The sequence below is a fragment of the Rhinopithecus bieti genome, unplaced genomic scaffold, assembly GCF_001698545.2.
Source record: "Rhinopithecus bieti isolate Rb0 unplaced genomic scaffold, ASM169854v2 scaffold_18548, whole genome shotgun sequence".
Classification (NCBI taxonomy): Eukaryota; Metazoa; Chordata; class Mammalia; order Primates; family Cercopithecidae; genus Rhinopithecus; species Rhinopithecus bieti.
In genome coordinates, this window is record NW_016809526.1 from 120,230 (window position 1) to 135,380 (window position 15,151).

General features: G+C 40.2%; 1 protein-coding gene across 1 annotated transcript in view; it reads left to right on the forward strand.

Moving 5' to 3' along the window:
• The window catches only part of SNX9 (sorting nexin 9), a 130,067-nt gene that overhangs the window by 31,815 nt on the left and 83,101 nt on the right, over positions 1 to 15,151 (forward strand).

Below are 15,151 nucleotides of genomic sequence, written 5' to 3' on the forward strand. Positions count from 1 at the left end.
TTTTTTTTTTTTTTTTTTTTTTTTTTTGCATGGTCCATGTATTTACCATTCCTGGTGCTCTTCCTTCTTTTGTGTGGATTCAGTTTTCCATCTAGTATCATTTTCATTCTGGTAAAAGCACGTTTGACATTTCCTGTAGTATTGCTTTGCTGGTGACACGTTCTTCCTCAGCTTTTGTGTGAAATGCCTTTATTTCACTATCATTTTGAAGGATGTTTTGCTGGATATGGAATTCTAGGTTGGTAGTTTTGTTATTTTCAGCACTTTTAAGACGGATTTTGGCTTGTATCATATTGTTCTTAAGAATTCTGCAGTTATTCTTTGCTCCACTGTATGTAATAATACATCTGTTTTTCTCCTTTCTCTGATTTTAAGGTTTTTCTCTTTGTTGCTGATGTTCTGAAACTTGACTCTTTTTGTGGTTTTGTTTTGTTTTTTTTCCTGTGGAATTTATTCAGCTTCTAGGATCTGTGGGTTATAGTTTTCACAAATGGGACATTTTTGACATTACTTCTTCAGACACTTTTTCTATCTTCCCCTCCATCATTCTGGGATTTGAATTACATGTATGCAGTAACTGTGGTTACTGTTTCACAGGTGACCAGTGGGTAGGGGAATGTCTGGTTCCCTTACTGTCTGGCGAAGTAGCAGAACCACCTTTTGTAGGAATCAGTTATCAGGCCCTTTACTTTCCCTTGAACTCTAGGCTAGTTCCAGAACCTTTGGTGGACTGGAATTAGGAAATAGTTATGCCACAATTTTTAGTACATGCGAATGTACATGTAATGTTTAAAAAAAAAAAAAAAGAAAAGAAAAGAAAAGGTTGTGATAGCCTGCATTTACTGGGCCCTGTGTGCCGGTCCCTGTTCTATGGGCTTTATTTTTATTACTCATTTCTCATTTGTGTTACAAGGCACAGGCAGTTCGAGACCAAGACTTTAAGGAATTGGTCCAAGTTTTCAAGACTGGTGAAACAGTGGCATGGGGATTTGAACCTGTGTGCCTGGCTTCAAAGCCAGCTTATCATTGGTGTGTTGCCAGTAATTACATTTCCTCCCCCCTTGGGGAGGAGGTGAGACCTTGTAAATACACACACTGGTGAGGGTGTGGGACATAGGCACTCTTAACTGGGTGTAAGTTTCTGCCAGTTGTCTCTGGGGTTTGATATTTGCTACTGATTTTAAACTTTTCTGTATTTGTATTCCTGTCTGCCCACCCCCAATGAGCATATAGTTCTACAATTGGGAAAAGCAATAAAGCTATTTTAATTTGGGGCTGGTGGTGAGGTTATTTTCTTAGCCACAGCAAAGTAAGTTTTGATGTGCCTTGCCCTAGGGGTTAAATAGTGGGTTAGTAACCTTGCAGCTATGATAAAGAACAAAGTAGCTATGCTGATGTGAAGTGTCCTAGGAGAAAATATGAATAAATAAAAGTCCTAAATAAATGAAATGTGGAAGAGCACATAAGAAATGTTAAGAGCATGTAAGCATATACTGTGGTTCTAATTGCTTCCGTACATGTATGTGCTTTGACTAGTTGTGTACATGCAAACACGTATGGCAAATGTATAACGTTTTGAGGGATATTTTAAAAACGATGAGCACTAGTGCCCTTTGGCACTTTTAGAAACTTTTCCTTTTTAACTTCATTATGTTGCTTTTGTTGTATTAATAAAAGTGTAGGTATGTATTTATATACACTGAAATTATTCTCAGAATGAGAAGTGTAGGAATATTGTTTACCCCCTTTTATGTGGCCTTTAATACAGATTCTGTTTGCCATCTAATCAGCTTTTTCATTACACTTTGGAGTATTTTGTGCTTTGTTATAATCATGGAAGCATTCTTTCATAAATGTTGGTGTTTGCAACATGACTTTGAGCATCCTAGGTAGAGACAATCCAAGACGGTGCTTTAAATTTTTAATTTTTTTGACTAGATAATAGGTTGATGTTACAAAAAGAAAAAAAAAAACCACCACACTAAAAAAGTGCAAAAAAACCCCACTGAAAATTCCTCTCCTACCTCTCCTCTCCCTTAGCCATCTCTCCTCAGGGGCAGTGTTACCAATGTCTTTTACATTCTTACTGAGATTTCCTGTGTATACACAAGCAAATGCATGTACTGCATTGCCGTGCCCTCTTTCTTACACAAATCGTGTGCCTGCTTTACTTTGTCATTGAATACATTAGAGATCATTCCACACCAGAGAAGTAAGCAAATCTTGTTCTTTTGGCTGTAGTACTCCATTTCGTAGAGATTCCATACTTGATGAACTAGTCCCACCTTTTAGATTGTGTTTGGTCTTTTGCTATTCTGGGTGGCACTGCAGTGAATAGCCATGTATATATGTCAGTTTGCAAAAGTGCATTTCTAGAGGATAAGTTCCTAGAATTTGTGATTAAGATACATGTGTGTTTGTAATCCTGATAGACATTACCAAATTAACTCTCCCGTTAGCGCCATGTAAGGATACCTGTTTCCCTAAACCTTATGCCCTTACCAACATGGTGTTAGCAGAGTTTTGCTTTTGTTTTTTTGCCAGATTGATAGGTGAAAAATAACTGTTTCATTTTATATTCTTTTCTGAGTAAGGTTTTACATTTTAAAAGCCATTTTTTTCTTACCAATTTGTACTCTTTATATAGAGTAGCAGAACCAATCATTAGTCTGTGTTATGAATTGCAAACATTTTCCCCAGATTGTCATTGATTTTGTTGTTGTTGTTTTGAGATGGAGTTTTGCTCTTGTTGCCCAGGCTGGAATGCAGTGGTGCAGTCTCGGCTCACTGAAGCCTCCACCTCCCGGGTTCAAGTGATTCTCCTGCCTCAGCCTCCCAAGTAGCTGGGATTACAGGCACCCACCACCATACCCAGATAATTTTTTTTGTATTTTAGTAGAGACAGGGTTTCACCGTGTTGGCCAGGCTGGTCTTGAACTCCTGACCTCAGGTGATCCACCTGCCTCGGCCTCCCAAAGTGCTGGGATTACAGGCATGAGCCATTGTGCCCGGCCTGTTACTGATTTTTATCTTGCTTGTGTATAGGCTGTTGCCAGGCAGGTATGTTTTATTTTGGGTGAAGAGACATTTCTCCCATTCTCCCTGTAAAGGACTTGTCGATTTTATTTCATAAAGTCCTCCTCTACTGCAAGAATATTTTTAGAAAATCTCCTAAGATTTTATTTTCTTTGGTGTTTTTTATGGTTTTTTAAAAAGACCTTTTATTGTGGATCATGCCAAACATATTCAAAAGTAGAAGAGTGTAATAAAGCTCTTTGTAACCCCTGTCCACCTTTGGCAACTGACCAGCTCATAGCCTTTTTATTTCATCAAGACCCCATCAGTGTCTCTTGCTCCTGCATTATTTTTGGAGAAATGGCAGGTATTTTAACACTTCATTTATAAGTATTTTCGTGTATACCTCTAAAGATGGGGAGGAAAGAGGAAAGTCTTTTAAAAATATAATCAGTACTACTTTGATGCCTAAAAAATGAATACTTTTAAATATCACAGTCCTTTAAGAATTCAGATTTCGTAATCATTTCTGCAGTTGGATTCAAAATCCTAATAAAGTCTACATATTGCTATTATGATCAATCTTCTCTTCATTTATAGGTTCCCTTACCTCACCCCCAACCCTTATCCCCTACTTGTTTTTGTCTTTGGGACTTATTTGTTAGAATGGATTTCTGTAGTACCTGTTTCTTACCTTACCCTCATTACATAGTTTAATATATTCTTTTGTATTTCTTGTAAATTGTTACTAGGATTTAGAGGGTGAATAAGATTCACATTCTTTTTTTTCCAAGTATATTTCATAACTGGGATTGTGTTCCATCAGAAGGCAAGTAATGTCTGGTTGTCTTTGTGATGCACTATGCTTAGATGAATTAAATCTTTGGGGATTGAAAAAAATGATCTCATTCTATTATTCCTTCATTTATCAACTGAAATGCTTGTATAAAGAGAAACTTTTATCTAGTACTTGGTTACTTAATAGTACAGTTTTAAAAGGATAAATGGTTGATTTTTTTGGCCTTTATTTACCAGTTGTCAAAATGAATTTGTTTCCTACTATTCTATAATGATAACCAATTAGTTTTATAATTATGAACTCATGAGTTTAAGCAAATTCACTGTTTCAGTCCATTGCGGTCATTATCCCTATTGATGCTTGTGTTGTTCCACATTTGGACAGCAAGCTCGTCTTCAGGTTGGTGCCTGTGTCTTTTTGACACAACCAGTAGACTTTGCTAGTGTCTTTGATAATCTGATAGGATAAGATGTTCCAGGCCCATCTTGTATGTTTTATACGGGGTTCTTGTTTTTTTCCCCTGAAACCCGGAGTCAGCCATTTCTCTAAGTAAGTCTGGTTCCTTTTAATGAAAAATGCTGCTCAGAAATCCCAATCTGGGCACTAGGTATGTGATTACCTTTAAAAAAAAAAAAATAATCTTTGACCCATCGTATGATTTATTCTGTTGGGAGAAGTGAGGTAGGAATTCATTTTTTTTCCCCCAGATAGTCACTCATTTGTTCTAAAACAATAAAATGCCATCTTTATTGTGGTACCTGCATTTCTGTATGTCGTTGGGACTTGTGGACTTTGTACTTTTCTAGTTTTTCCTTGTTTTTTTTTTTTTTTTTAATAAAATAAAAGATTGGGGCCATTCTTGTTTGTTTATATATATCCAAATGAATTTTAGGACTAGTTTGTCCTGTTTCAGAAAAAAAAAAAATCCCATTTGTATTTTTATTAGAATTAATGAAGGAGGGGGAGAGGTGCTGTTGGTGATACTGGGACTTCTCATCTAAAAATACGGGGAGACTCTTTGTATGAACCCATTTTTATTGTATACCCCAAAACTTAATGACATAACAAATACGTGGTATTTCTTACAGTTCTGTGGACTGACAATGCGTGGTTCTTTTGGTCTGGAGAGCCCATCTGAGGCTGGATAGTTTTAGGTGGCCTTTTCTTCATGTTGGGGTCTCACCTTATACAGCTAAGATGATGCGGGCCTCTTTCCATGTGGTCTTGGATCAGCAGACTTACTAACCCAGACAGGTTCAGTGGTAGCACAGGTGATCCTAGCAGCAAGAGAGGGCAGCCCCCATCCCATGTATAAATGCTTTTCATGCCTATGTTAGTATCACATATGCTATCGTTCTGTTGACCAGAGTAAGCACATGAACTCATCCAGAGTCTTTTTTCTTTTTTCTTTTTTTTTGAGATGGAGTTTTGCTCTTGTTGCCCAGGCTGGAGTGCAGTGGCGCGATCTCGGCTCATCGCAACCTCCACCTCCCGAGTTCAAGTGATTCTCCTGCCTCAGCCTTGCGAGTAGCTGGGATTACAGGGATGCACCACCACGTCCAGCTAATTTTTGTATGTTTAGTAGAGACGGGGGTCTCTCTCTGTTGGTCAGGCTAGTCTCGAACTCCTGTACTCAGGTGATCTGCCTGCTTCGGCTTCCCAAAGTGCTGGGATTACAGGCGTGAGCCACCGCACCCAGCCGTCATCCAGAGTCTTGATGGGAGGAGTGACAAAGTCATATTGCCAATTGGTATTGATATAGGGGTGGGAGGATTTATTGCGGCCATTGTTACACTCTACCTTGCTGTGTTAGTCTGTTCTCACACTGCTAGTAAAGACATACCCGAGACTGGGTAATTTATAAAGAAAAGAGATTTAATGGACTAACAATTCCACATGGCTTGGGAGGCCTCACAATCATGGTGGAAGGCAAAGGAGAAGCAAAGGCACATCTTAGATGGTGGCAGGCAAGAGAGCTTGTGCAGGGGGACTCCCCTTTATAAAACCATCAGATCTCATGGGACGTATTCACTACCATGAGAACAGTGTGTGGGAACCACCCCCATGATTCAGTTATCTCCACCTGGCCCTGCCCTTGACCCTTGTGGATTATTACAGTTCAAGGTGAGATTTGGGTGGGGACACAGCCAAACTTTATCACATACTCTCCATTTTTTCCAATTTTCTGTGTCATTTGAGAAATTCTAAAGTTTTTTTCCAGATAGGTTTTACACATTTCTTAAGTGTATTCCTAAATATTTCATCTTTCGCCATTACTGTACATGATGTCTTTTTCCTCTCATTTTAATTTAGAATTCTTGGACAGGTAATATACACACACACAGTTAAAATTAAATGATATGAAAAGAAACATAGGCGGGGCGTGGTGGCTCAAGCCTGTAATCCCAGCACTTTGGGAGGCCGAGACGGGCGGATCACAAGGTCAGGAGATCGAGACCATCCTGGCTAACATGGTGAAACCCCGTCTCTACTAAAAAATACAAAAAACTAGCCGGGCGAGGTGGCGGGCGCCTGTAGTCCCAGCTACTCCGGAGGCTGAGGCAGGAGAATGGCGTAAACCCGGGAGGCGGAGCTTGCAGTGAGCTGAGATCCGGCCACTTCACTCCAGTCTGGGCGACAGAGCGAGACTCCGCCTCAAAAAAAAAAAAAAGAAAGAAAGAAAAAGAAAAGAAACATAATGAGAAATGTCACTACCACTTGTGTTATCACTAATTTTCTTCTCCCATCTTTCTAGGTGACCAATTTAAAGTTAATTTCTTGTTTTATTTATCTGATGCTTCTTTATGGAAATACTGGCAAATATAAGTATTCTACTCATGAAAAAGGTAGCATGCTATATGCCCTATTCCACAATCGACCTTTTTTGACCATGTATTCATTCCATGTCTGAGTATATAGATTGTTCTCATTCTCTTGTTGCTGTATAATATTCCATTTTGATGGCAGAGCCTGGTTTATTTAATCAGTTGCCTGTTAGTAGAAGCTATATTGGGGTAGCATTCCTTAGCATCTGATTTGCAGAAGTACAAAAGTGGAGTTATTTGTTCTGTTTGTGAAGCTGTAGAAAAATGTTGCTTTCGTATATAATACTGGTAGAAGTTTAAATAGTACAACCCCAAATTGAGGCAGTGGGGATCTGGCAGTGTCTACCAGATTAATTTGTCTTTCTTGGTGTGTGAGATTGAGCATTTTGTCATACATTTAAGGGCCATTGTATTCTTTAATGAACTGTTTGTTCCTCTGCCCATTTTTATATTAGGTTGCTGGTCTTTATCTTGAGTTCCAGAAACTCTTTGTGTTTTAGAAGATTAACACTTTGTGATCTGAATTGAAAATATTCTTTCCTTTATGACTTCTGCCTTATGTTAAGATTAGTGATCTTTACATAATAATTTTGTTCCAGGTCATGTTATAGGGGTCAGCAAATTTTGGCCTATGAACAAAATCTAGCCTGTCATGTGCAGTTTGTAAATAAAGTTCCATTGGAACACGGTCATATCCATTTGTTTATATATTGTCTGTGGTGGCTTTTGCACTGCAGCAGCAGAGACAGACTGAATGGCCTGCAAACTCTAACATATTTACTATCTGGTCCTGTACAGAGAAAGGAAAAGCAACCCCTCATTTAAAGCCATCAAATCAAAGTGTTTTGTATGATACAGCCATTTTGACATGGCCTTAAAAAACAGCCTAGGCAACATAGTGAGATCGTGTCTCTTTAAAAAATAAAATATTAGCCAGGAGTGGTGGCATGTGCCTATAGTCCTATCAGGAGGCTGAGGCAGGAGGATCACTTGAGCCCAGGAGTTCGAGACTGCAGTGAGTCATGATTGCACCACTGCCCTCTAGCCTGGGTGACAGAGGGAGATGCAGTTTATTTTATTGGATACAATAAAATATCCAATTAAAGTTTTGTGTGTTTAATTATGAAGTAAGGCACAGAACAGGCAGTCACACGTGGGTTTCAGAAGTATCTGTTTTGGCACATTACTTGGTAATGGTGATGGTACGTGTGATATGGCCAGTTGATGCCACCACATCAAATCACTGTTATCTTTGTCTAATTGTTCTTGTGTACATCGCATATAGAAGCTTTGATCTGGGTGGGTGTGGGTAGAATGACTCTTAAAATCATCCTAATCTGTAGAAGTCTGGTTACAGTGTAGCCTCAGTTCGTATTTCCTGTGGTCTAAGTACTTTCCAGAGCTGTTCTGCATGAGTGAACTAGAGAGAGGGAGTGTAGTTTGGAAGAGTATGGTACGATTTGATTTATGTATTTTAAGTATTCGGAACTTTGCTCCCCTAGAATTGTACAATTGCCTTTTGTTACACTCAGATTTAAGTTTACTCTAAGTGTTTATTTGGAATTTATAATTCTGCTCAGTGAATTTCTATTTACATTTCTGTTTGACTTGAAAATTTCCCAAACTGCTTATCTAATTGACCATCAGTTTAACAAATTACTCTAAGTGCATTTATTTCAGAATAACAGATAAAAACCTATTTTAGGAAAAAACATGCTTAAAGAACATATCAATTCACCAGTAGTTTATTCCTGAAAATTTTACATACAAAATATTTAAAAATTTTTATTCATTCTCAATTGCTGCTACCAGTTCTTTTTAGAAATTTCTTCTGTTGGCCGGGCGCGGTGGCTCAAGCCTGTAATCCCAGCACTTTGGGAGGCCGAGACGGGCGGATCACGAGGGGAGATCGAGACCATCCTGGCTAATATGGTGAAACCCCGTCTCTACTAAAAATACAAAAAACTAGCCGGGCGAGGTGGCGGGCGCCTGTAGTCCCAGCTACTCGGGAGGCTGAGGCAGGAGAATGGCGTAAACCCGGGAGGCGGAGCTTGCAGTGAGCTGAGATCCGGCCACTGCACTCCAGCCTGGGTGACAGAGCGAGACTCCGTCTCAATAAAAAAAAAAAAAAAAAAGAAATTTCTTCTGTTGGGAAAAGATATTTTACTAGAACAACTGTTAAAACTTTCTTTCATCTTGACTATACTTTTGAATGGATTGTTAAAGAAATTGCTTCTAAACATTTAAGGAAACTTCATTTCCTTCTTTGGAAATTTTAAGAGCAACATTCTGAGAACATAATTAATTGACCCACATCCCCTTGGAGCTTCTTACCACATACAGCTGAGTTGGACCTGCCATAGTTTAACAATTTGAATAATGACACTGGTGAAACTGTAGAAAGTGTGCTCTTTCTACAGTTGGCTCTTTGTAGAAAGTGTGCTCTTTCTACGGAAAGTGTGCGGCTTTCAGATGACTCCCAGCAGGAAAAGATAAGGGAGAATTGGGTGATGGCTTCAGAATTCAGAAAGCTCTTAGTAGATTGGAGCAATTGGTTGAATCTAATAGCTTGAAATTTCATGGTGATAACTATAATATTCTGTATTTGGTTCAAATAACAATGGAGTAAGCACAAGGTTGAACAAAAGCTGTGGAAATCACTGATATGCAGTAGTTCCCCTGTATGGACGGGGGATATGTTCCGAGATCTCCAGGGATGCCTGCAACCAAGGGTTGTAACAAACTTTATGTATACTATGTTTTTTCTATACATGTCTATGACAAAGTTAATTTATAAATTAGGTCCAGTAAGAGATGAACAAGAATAACTAATAGTAAAATAGAACAGTTATTGTAGTATGCCAGCAACACCACTCTTAATGCATCAGGATCATGATAAGTAAAATAAGGATGACTTGAAGATGAGCACTGCCATGCCTGATAGTCAGTCTGCTAATTGGAACGGCTACTACATGACTGTCGGGTGGGTGGTGTCTGCGGTGCAGAGATGCTGGGCAAAGGGATGATTCACATACATCCCGGGTGGGATAGTGTGAGATTGCATCATGCTACTCAGAACGGCATGGACTCTAAAACTGATAATTGTTTATTTCTGGAATTTTCTATTTAATATTTTCCAACTGCATTTAATAGCAGTTAACTGAAACCGAGGAACATAAAACTGTGGAGGAGGAGGGACTACTTATATCGAAAAGCATTTATGCCTTCACCATTTAGATTAAGGACAAATACATCAACATATGTTAATAGCATAATAACATTCAAGGTCTGTGAAAGTAAGTTCTGTTTCTTCTGATAATCTTAATAAGCCAAGATAAGCTTGAGGAAGGCGTTAAATATTATAAAATTTTATAAGTCATGAATGTGCTTAAGTTAAACAAGCTTGCCATTTAAAGAGGTAAACTAGTTATATATAGAAATATTACCTACTCTTTATGCAGAACTTCACTTCTCAAGGATGTCAAGTCCTCCTTTCCCTGGAATTTCTGAAGATTTACATATTTTGTTTTTTAGTTGTACTTTTCTGTTTTAAAGATGGGGAGCAACACTGTTGAAGATTTCTTGCTTTTTTCCCAAGATGTAATTGTGATTTATATGCAGTCAGAGAGGTAGATACTTAAGAATGGGGCCTTAGCTTTTGCATTCTAACCCTCACATGAACTTTTTTCGTTGCCAGGGTTTTGTGGATTTTTTTTCCTTCCTATTTGGAACTGTTTAATTCTCTGTTGTTGTTCATTTTAGGATCTAGTTTTTTTTTTGTTTGTTTGTTTTCATTTTTGCATAATAAATACAGGTAGTTCTTAGTTCTTATGGCCAGTTTTTTTTTGTTTTTGATTTTTTTTTTTTTTTTTCCTAGAATGTTTCCTTAATAAATTCTTTGGTTTGGGGTTATTGGTTTGTATTAACTTGGACTCTCTAGATTGCAAGTGACAAGATGTGGACTCACATTAGTACGAAAGAAGATACATTGGCTCCAGTAACAGAGAAGTCTTCCATGGGGAGAATGAGTGTCAAGCTTGTCCTTCGAACAGGACACTGTTTCTCTTTGTCATTCTGTGCTACATTGACTTCATTTTTCAGACAGACTTTCTCCACACCTCAGCCAGTTAGCCATTGACGACAATACCAGAGAGAAGGAGCACTGTCCCCAGCTCCCATACCGAAGAGCTCTGAGAAAGAATTCTGATTATCCAGTTTCCAAAAGGAAGGGATGTGGGGCAGAGTAACAGATATGTACAACATAGGTCAGTTAGAATGCCTATTGTCAACTCCTCTCTTCTCTCAGAAAAGGAAGTATGTGTTAAGAATGGATTATGCACATTGTGGGCAGATGTGTGCTTGCACACTTGGTATTCTAGTGTCTGGAGCATTGAATGGAGAGCTTTGAATCCATTAATGTTTATTTTACTGCTAAGTAGATTAGTAGTTAATGGAACAGATATGTGAGATTGATGTCTAGTAGCCATTCATGTCATCTGTAACACTTTTTGAAATTTCTGTTGAAGAGATTAGTTGTGGTTGACAATACGTATTGAATATATAGTTTGGAGTTACCCACTGACCAGGACTAGGTGGAAATTTAGCTCTTGGAAATAGTTGAAGAATGAGTTCTTGAAGTATAGCTAACAGTGGAAAAGGCAGTGTAGGAAAATGGACCATTTCTTTCAAAGGCCACATGGAAAATAGACTGGCAATTGGGGTTGAGGGCAGCCTCTCTGTCTGTTTGGATACTGTTAGTGGTAGACAAGAGGGTGAGAAGGGGAAAGTGAGAAACCAGGTGTAGGCAAAACGCAAGGATAGGAAAGAGAAAAGAGGGGTGCTGGGAGAAGATGACACCCAAAGGCTTTCAGTTTCATTGAAGCTTTAGCGTCTCTAGGCTGAATAGAATAGTCAATATTTTTTTTTTTTATTGACATGTTATACTCATTTGGAGATATGGTTATTAAATCCTTTTGTCCTCCAAAATTATTCTCAGTTCAGATTCGTAAGAAGCATCTGTTTAAATCTTAATTCAGTGTTTTAAATAAACTTACAAGGTTTATAAACATTTTTCTGTGAGTGTCCTTGTCTGTTGTGCTTACAACAGGAGATCTAAGACTGGGTAACTTACAAAGAACAGAATTTATTCCTCATAATTGTGGAGGCAGGCCGTTCAAGATCTAGGTGCTGGCAGGGTAGGGCCCGGCTCTGCTTCCAAGACGGCGCCTTGAGTGCCCCCTCCTCCAGGGGAAAGGGTGTTGTGTCCTCACACAACAGAAGGATGGGTGAGAGTAAACCCACTCCCGCAAGCCCTTTTTGTAGCAGTGTTGATCCCCTCATGAGGACAAAGCCTGCGTGACCTAAACACCCCCATTTGCCGCACCTCCCAACACCACTGCCTTGGGGGTTCAGTTTCAATACGAGTTTTGGAGGGTCCAAACCCTCTTAACTGTAGCAGTGAGTAAGTGCTTAGTAATATTTAAATGTGTGAGGCCGTTTCCATTTCTTTCTTTCTCACTTGTTTCACGTTCTGTTTCACTACATTCTAAGCTTAGTAAACAAGAGGCTTAGGTATTCTATTTTTGGAAACTAATTGGATTCGGCTGGATTTTTTAAAAATTTCAGTAGGATTCTTGAGAACCAATAACACAACAGCGGGTTCCTCGTGCCCCCGAGTGTGGCTTTGCTGCTCCCGGGCTCCTCTCTGAGGAGTCGCTTCCTTCCAGTCCATCCCATGCCCGCGTTTCTCTCCTGTTTGTCCTCATGGCAGGAAGGATCGAGGTTGATGCAACATGTTTTTAAAAAACACCAGCCGGGCACTGTGGCTCACCCTTTAATCCCAGTATTTTGGGAGGCCGAGGTGGGCGGATCATGAGGTCAAGAGATCGAGACCATCCTGGCCAACGTGGTGAAACCCCATCTCTACTAAAATACAAAATTAGCTGGGTGTGGTGGTGCGTGCCTGTAATCCCAGCTCCTTGGGAGGCTGAGGCAGGAGAATTGCTTGAATCCGGGAGGCAGAGTTTGCAGTGAGCCGAGATTGGGCCACTGCACTTTAGCCTGGTGACAGAGTGAGACTGTGTCTCAAAAACAAAACAAAAACAAAAACTACCCCAGCCGGGCGTGGTGGCTCATGCCTGTAATGCCAGCACTTTGGGAGGCCAAGGTGGTTGGATCACCTGAGGTCAGGAGTTTGAGACCAGCCTGACCAACATGGTGAAACCCCATCTCTACTAAAAATAAAAAAAATTAGCTGGGTATGGTAGTCCCAGCTACTTGGGAGGCTCAGGCAGGAGAATCACTTGAACCCAGGAAGCAGAGGTTGCAGTGAGCCCAGATGGCACCACTGCACTCCAGCCTGGGCGACAACAGCGAAACTCAGTCGCAGGAAAAACAAAAACAAAAACAAACACCACATAACATGACAAGCAGAATTCTGTCCACCTTTGCAGCCGTGTCAGGAAGATACCTCAGCACAGCTGCTTTGTCCTTCATGATGCTCTGAGGGAGCCGCCCTGCTGGCCTGGGTGCCCTGCCATGCTCTCCACTCGGGTCCCAGCCTCCAAGGATGGAGGTGGAGGTGTGGAGCTGCTGGGATGTCTTGACTCACAGGCTCTCCCACGCTTGGTTTCTTCCCAGTAGTTTACTAGGAAATATTTTAGACATGGAGAAAGGTTGGAATTGAACACCATAGACCCACCATCTAGATTCAGTGCCTGCTTTGTCACATACTCATCCATCAATCCATCTTACTAGTTTTTAGTATTTCAAAATAGTATTTTGGCTTTTTTTTTTCCTTAGTCTGTGACCACTAAATATGAACCTTTATTCTCATTAAACTAATTTCAGGCATCATTAAGCGAATACATAGAAAGGGCGATAGCCAACAAAAGGGCCTTTCAAGTTTCTGCCATATGGTGGAGTGTTCAGTGAATACGTTAAATTAGTGCACTTGCATTAGTCCTGTTAGACTAGCCCTGTTGCTAAACTTGAATTTGCCTTTTAGGACAATTACTCTTAAACCGTATGTTTCCCAGGCGCATGTGATGCCCCGTTTATAGGATGGACTTCGGGAAGACAGTCTGTGAAAGACAATCACTTAGAATTTGAACGTGGTTTAAAAATATGTATTATATATTATAAAGGTATCTATAAAACATTTTAAACACGTACTTGGTTTTTACCACGGTGACTCTCTCTTGGGATGCACGCATAGCAGTGTTCCAAGGCATCCGTGTTTCCGGACCCTTGTCTCAAGGATCCTCTTCAGGAAGAGCCTGCAAGAGCAGTCCCTCCTCACTCCAGCCAGAATAGCTTTGTCCTAGTCTGTCTTATATGAAACTAAGATTTCATTTAGGGCTGGGCACAGTGGCTCACACCTGTAACCCCAGTACTTTGAGAGGTTGAGGCAGGAACGTCACTTGAGCCCAGGAGTTCCAGACCAGCCTAGGCAACGTGGCGAAACCTTATCTCTACAAAAAATACAAAAATTTGCTGGGCACGGTGGCACGCGTCTGCAGTCACAGCTACTGGGGAGGCTGAGGTGGGAGGATTGCTTGAGCCTGGTAGGTCAAGGCTGCAGTGAACCATGATGGCACCACTGCACTCCAGCCTGGGTGAAGAGTGAAACTCTGTCTGGAAAAATAAAGAAAGAAAAGCTTTTATTTTAAGGAAACGTTTTAAAATTATGGCTGTTAGGTAACTTGACCAGCACACACTGCCCTATGTAAGTCTTGGTATGGTGGAAGAGTACCCAGATCACATTTCTGAGTTAATGTGGCTAAAGATGCTGTATTATCATTCTTATTAGATAAGGAGCAGTGAACATTTTAATAGCAAGAGATTCTTCTGAAGATGTGTGAATCTTAGATATGTGTGCGTGTGTGTACGCCTCTCTCTTCAGTTTCTGAGAGTCAGTGTTCCTAGAATGAACAGTTTGTGTATTTCCACTCTTACCTCCTAAGAGGAAGAGCATAATCTGTTGTTGTTATTGTTGTTGTTAATGAAATAGGTAGGGGTTTTTTGTTTTTTGTTTTTTTGTTTTGTTTTGTTTTTGTAAGAGACAGCAGAGTCTCACTCTGTCACGCAGGCTAGAGTGCAGTGGCATGATCCCGGCTCACTGTAACTTTGACCTCCTGGGCTCAAGCAATCCTCCTGCCTCAGTCTTTTGAGTAGCTGAAGCTACAGGTGCTGGCTACGATGCCCAGCTAATTTTTCTTTAATTTTTTGGTAGAGGTGGAATCTCCCTTTATTGCCCAGGCTCGTCTCAAACTCCTGGCCTCAAGCAATCCTCCTGCTCTTTAGTCTCCCAAGTAGCTAGGATTGCAGGTGTGAGCTGTTGCACTCAACCAAAATAGGTATATTTTGAGTAACTTTTTTAGGGCTGATCTCTAAATGCAGTGTGGGCAGCTGCCAGAAACCTTCCCTGCCTCCGGAACAGAACAGGGCTATCGCCGTTGGTGTTACTCTTCCTCACAGTAGAGCAGATGAGTCATTTTGGTAATGTCTACCT